This window comes from Elephantulus edwardii, unplaced genomic scaffold, assembly GCF_000299155.1.
Source record: "Elephantulus edwardii isolate Elephantulus edwardi_28Jun2011 unplaced genomic scaffold, EleEdw1.0 scaffold00319, whole genome shotgun sequence".
Classification (NCBI taxonomy): Eukaryota; Metazoa; Chordata; class Mammalia; order Macroscelidea; family Macroscelididae; genus Elephantulus; species Elephantulus edwardii.
In genome coordinates this window covers 1,155,190-1,161,076 of record NW_006400069.1, presented here as the reverse complement: position 1 = coordinate 1,161,076, position 5,887 = coordinate 1,155,190, and positions in this window count along the sequence as shown.

Sequence of the window (5,887 nt, the reverse complement as noted above, 5' to 3'; positions counted from 1 at the left end):
TATAGGGGTAAATCCCTAAACCACAAAGATCATTAGAGAGAAAAAAAATCAGACCAAGATTAGGAGACCTACTCTTTGTATAAACAGGCTGACAAACACAGTCAGAAATGCACAACCAGAAGAGGATAACACTGATGAATAGGAACTTCTAAAGACTATAACCCCATATAAACTTTATTCAATAGGGTGAAAAGAAAGCCTACTGACTGAGAAAAAACATTTGGCAATGACATCTCAGACAAGGGTCTCATACAAAACATTTACAGAATAGTCCAGGGCCTCCTTGAGAAAAAGACTGATATCTAGCTTACAAAATGGCAAAAGACATTGAAAGATTTTCCACAAAGAAAAATTTGGATGACCAACGGACACATGAAGAAATGCTCAAGATCACCACTAATAAGATGCTTATAAAAGTTCAAAAGGGGAAGAGGAGCAGGGGCTGAGAGGGGAATCATGTACCATAGAATTTGGTGGACAGAGGGACAGGGTGAAAAAATTAAGAAGATTCAATGGGAACCTGAAAAGATGATATGATAGTGGACATAGATCAATAGTGATTAATTTTATAAAACAAAATGTATGGGAATGATAATATGAAACACAATGTGAACGAAGGAATGTGTAATGCATATAGTATATGAATGAAACACAATGTATGAATGTTGTATGCAAACCAAGGTAAAATTAAAACCAAAACAAAATAATATGGCAACTGTGCTAGTAATATATCCTTTTTTATCACTCACTTTATATTTTAAAGTGCTGAATGATAAAAGATGCGTTCTTTTTTCCCCCTTCTAATAGTTTGCAGCCGCAGAGCATGTAATAAACGATTGACCTGGATTTGTTAGTTTCAGACTAAATTAAACCTCAAATTGGATCTGACACGAGGTGGAACGGATAGCCACTAGATGGAGCTATGAAGCAGTGCATAAATTCAACTTGTCCATTTGGTGTTGATTGGGGTGGTTTCTGCAGGGAGTAAGTCACTGAATCCTCTCTTGCTTGTCCCACTTCAGCTATCTACTCCTCCATCTCCTAACTTTAACTTGCTAAATGTCTTCTATCCTTCCCAGCATAATGTCTTTTTTTAACAAGGACTGGCCATTTCTTACAACATGCCCAAATTATGAGCTAATAATTAATGTTCATGACTGAACCTTGAGAAGCTGGAAAACCCTGTGCAAGTGCCAGGTACTTAAGCACTCTGTTGTTATCATTGCTATTGGTTTAAACAATAGTTTATCTAAAGAGATCTAAGCTTGGGTGATAATTATGGCTTTTTCAAAAAGCTCCTTTTTCCTGCATCTCACATTTCAAGAGGTGGCCTCTTCTGTGTGACTCTGAGATTCATGTTTTCACCTTGTTCTCTCTCCAGAGGCCTACTTCTCCCAGGCCAGGTGGACACATTTTCCTCAGGCTTGATTCTATCTATGAATCTCCTAGCTTTGGTACATCTTTCTTCTGAGACACTTCTATCATATATCTCCCTGTCAGTGAGGGACAGCCCTGGAGTTCTCCAGCAGGAGCCTTTGGCCTCTGAGCTTTCCATCCCAGCATTCCTTTGTACCCTAGAAGGAGGTTCTTGGCCTATTTCAACTATCACAGGTCACTCACTACAAAGTTTCCACAACATTTTTTATATTTGATCTAACCCACCCCTGTTTCTGTCTTAAATATTGACTTGAGATCATTATCTAGTTTTTAATCACACTTAAAATTTACTGAATATATACTTAATCTTCACAATAATGCTATAAAATACATATGATCACTACCATTGATGGTTGTGGATTCTGAAGTTCAACATTCCACAGTGGAAAGAGGTCAGAGCTGATATTGAAATCTCAGGCACATGTGATGTCAATTCCATCATGATATTGTAGTTGAGTACTGTTGAATCAGGACAAACTCATAGCTGACTCTCCAGCAAGCTCTCGGAGGCAGTAAATTACATGACAAATGGAGGAGGGGAAATTGACATTGTCAAGGATTACATTTTTCTTTGGATCTATAATCTTGGAAACTTCCCAACCTATTGCCTTCAGGTTGTTTCTAATTCATCCAGTTCCTGAGGCTATAACCTCAATTTAAGAAGACTGCTCATCTTTCTTTCAAAGAGCACTTAAGGATACAAACCATTGACTTTTTAGTTCTAGGTGCAACGTATATATGTTGCATCAAATAGCATATTGCATTGGACAAATCTGCTGCTACAAAAGACTTTTTTATTATTATTATTTTTTATACTTGTTTATTTACAAAATTTAAATACATTGTTTTTCAGACCAGATTCCTCCAATTTCCCTCACCCTCCCAACAAATTGTACAACCCCATGATTAATCCACCCACACATCTTCATCCCTCTGCTTCCACCATCCCCCTGCCTCCGCCTTTGGATCCTCATACCCATTCTACAATAATGGTTTTATACAGTATTTGTCCTTGTGGGACTGATTCAATTCACTCAGTATAATGCTCTCCAGTCCCTCCCAAGCTAGGTAATAATTTACAAAACCATTGCTCCTGTGTTCTGTGTAGTAATACATTGTATGAATGTACCATAATTTCTCAATTAGATTGTAGTTGGCCATCTGGGCTGTTTCCATGTTCTTGCAATGGTGAATAATGCTGCTATAAACAATAGTGTACAAGTCTTCGTTATTGCCTCAGTTCTCATTTTCTAAGGGTATATTCCAAGCAGTGGAATAGCTAGGTCATATGGAATTTCTATGTTCCATTTTTTGAGGAAGCAACAAATGGCCTCCCAGAATGATTTTACCATTTTAAAATCCCACCAACAATGCACAAGCATTCCTATCTCACCACATACTCTCCACCATTTGTTACTTGCTGTCCTGTTAAACTTAGCTCTGTTATTGGAGTGAAATTATATCTCTTTGTTGTATTGATTTACATCTCTCTTACTGCCAGTGATTTTGAGCATTGCTTCATATGCCTGTTAGCCATTTGAATACCTTCATCTGTGAAAATTCTTTCCATGTCTTTTGCCTGTTTCGTAATTGTGTTTATAAGTCTTTTTCTTGTGGAGGCTATGGAGTATTCTATAAACTTTCATTAAGAGACTCTTGTTTGAGATGATATTACCAAATATTTTTTCCCAGTTGTTAGGTTTTCTTTTCACCCTTTGGAAAAAGTTTTTCATCAATTTTATCCTGTGCATTTCTGGCTATATGTGGCAGTCTCTTTATACCATAGACGAGGGCATCTAAACTTAATCCCAGTTCGTGTCTTATGAACTTTATGGTTTTGGGACTTTACTCCCAGGTCTCTGATCCACCTTGAGTTAGCTTATGTGTATGATGTGAGATGTGGATCCTGTTTCAGGTTTCTGCAGGTGGAAGTCCAGTATTGCCAGCACCCTTTGTTGAAAAGGTTGTCATGTCTCATTTTGATATCTTTGACTTCCTTGTCAAATATCAGTTGACCATAGATAGCTGGGTCTATTTTTGGGTTCTCAATCCTGTTCCATTGGCCTATGTGCCTGTTATTGTACCAGTACCACACTGTTTTGGTTAATACTGCTGTGTAGTAGGTTTTGAGGTCAGGGTGTGCTATGCCTCCCACCTCATTTTTGTTTCTCAGAAATGTTCTGTTTATTCAGGGGTCTCTTGCCTCTACAAATAAATTTCACAATGTCCCTTTCAATCTCCTTGAAAAAGGAATTTGGTTTCTATATTGGGATTGTGTTGAACATGTAGATTGCTTTTGGTATAATTGCCATTTTCATGATATTGTGTCTTCTTATACCTGAACAGTGCATATTTTTCCATTTCTTTAGGTCTTTCATTGCATCTTGTAGAAATGCTCTGTAGTTTTCTTTGTATAAGGTTTTTGTATCTCTAGTTAGGTTCACTCCCAAATATCTCAATTTGTGCTTGGCTATTGTAAATGGTATTGCTTTCTTGATTTCTTTCTCTGAATTATCTTTGTTACTGTACAGGAATCCTACTGATATTTGGATATTGATCATAAGATCCTGCCACTCTACTAAATTGGCCTATTAATTCATAACAATTTTGTTGTTGTTGTTGTTGTTGAGTCTTTGGGGTTTACTGTGTATACTATCATATCATCTGCATATAGCAACATTTTAACCATCTCTTTGAGGATAAGGGTGCCTTTTTCCCCCTTCTCTTATTGTATTTCCCTGGCAAGCACTTCCAACACAATATTGAATAGTAGTGGTGACAGTGGCCATCCTTGTCTGATCCCTGTTCTCAAGGAAAATTATTTTAGTCTTTCTCCTTTGATGTTGGCTTTTGGTTCTGCATAAAGACTTTCACTGTGTTGAGGAAATTCCCTTCTACTCCAATTTTCTGAGTTTCTTTATAAGGAAGCAGTGTAGTATTTTATCAAATGCCTTTTTAGCATAAATTGATAAGATAATAAGGTTCTTGTTATTTACTTTGTTAATATAATGAATTGCGTTGATTGTTTTTCTTATGTTGAACCATCCTTGCATACCTGCTATGAGTCCCACTTGGTCATTGTGAATGTGTGTGTGCGCACGCGTGCTTGCTTTTGAATTCTACTGGTTAGAATTTTGTTAAGGATTTTTGCATCTATATTCATAAGAGGTATTGGTCTGTAGTTTTCTTTCTTGGTAATATCTTTACCTGGTTTTGGTATTTGGGTTATGCTTGCTTCACAGAATGACTCTGGGAGTGTTCCTTCTTTTTCAATTTTTTTATATAATTTAAGTAGAATGGGTGCTAAATCCTCTCTGAATATTTGGTAGAATTCAGCTGTGAAGCCATCTGGTCCAGGATTTTTCTTATGGGGGAGTCTTTTTATGACCTTTTCAATTTCTTCTTTTGTAATGGGTCTGTTCAAGGGTTCTATATCTGTCTTTGTCAATCTTCATAGGGGATGTGTTTCAAGGAATTAGTCCATTTCCTCTAGGTTTTCGAATTTATTGGAGTATAGTTTTTTGTAGTATTCTGATATTATAGATTTAATTTCCTCTGGTTCTGTTATGATGTCACTGCTATATCATTTTAATCAATTTATCTGTGTTTTCTCTTTGTTTTCTTTTTTTAGTTTGCTAGTGGCTGTCAATTTTATTGACCCTTTAGAAAAACCAGCTCCTGGTGTTATTTATGGTTTCAATTGTTTTTCTATTTTCTATCTCATTGATTTTAGCTCTGGTCCTTATAATTTCTTTTCTTTTAGAGGCTGTAGGATTAACTTGTTGTTCTTTTTCTATTTGCCCAAGGTGATGAGTTAGAACATTGATTCTTCTTCTTTCTTCCTTTTTTATGTGTATGTCTTTTCCTATGAACTGCCTCCTGAGGACTGCCTTAGCTGTGTCCCAGAGGTTTTGGTAAGTTGTATTTTCATTATCATTTATTTCAAGGAACATTTTAACTTCATTCTTTATTTCTTTTATAACCCAACCATGCTCTAGCAGAGAGTGATTTATTTCCACACAGGTGGTTTTGTAAGCTTCATCTTCCTGTGGTTAATTTCTAGTTTTATGGCATTGTGATCTTTGTATTAATTATTTCAACGTTTTTTTTTTAATTTGGTGAGGTTTACTTAGTGTCCTACTGTATAATCAATTTTGGAGAATTTACCATGTGTACTTCAGAAGAAAGTTAATTGAGTTTTAGTTGAGTGTAGAGCCCTGAATACATCCACAAGGTCAAATTGGCTGATTCTATAGTTTAGATCCTCTGCATCTTTGTTGAGTTTCTTTACTTTTTTTAATATTACTCTGACTTATTAACAAAGTTTGAATACATTGTTTTTCACAAAAGGTCCTTCCCATTTCCTTCACCCCACCCTCCCATTCATTTGTACAACCATATGATTAACACCCTAACCCACATCCTCATCCCTCTATTTCCACCCTCCTCC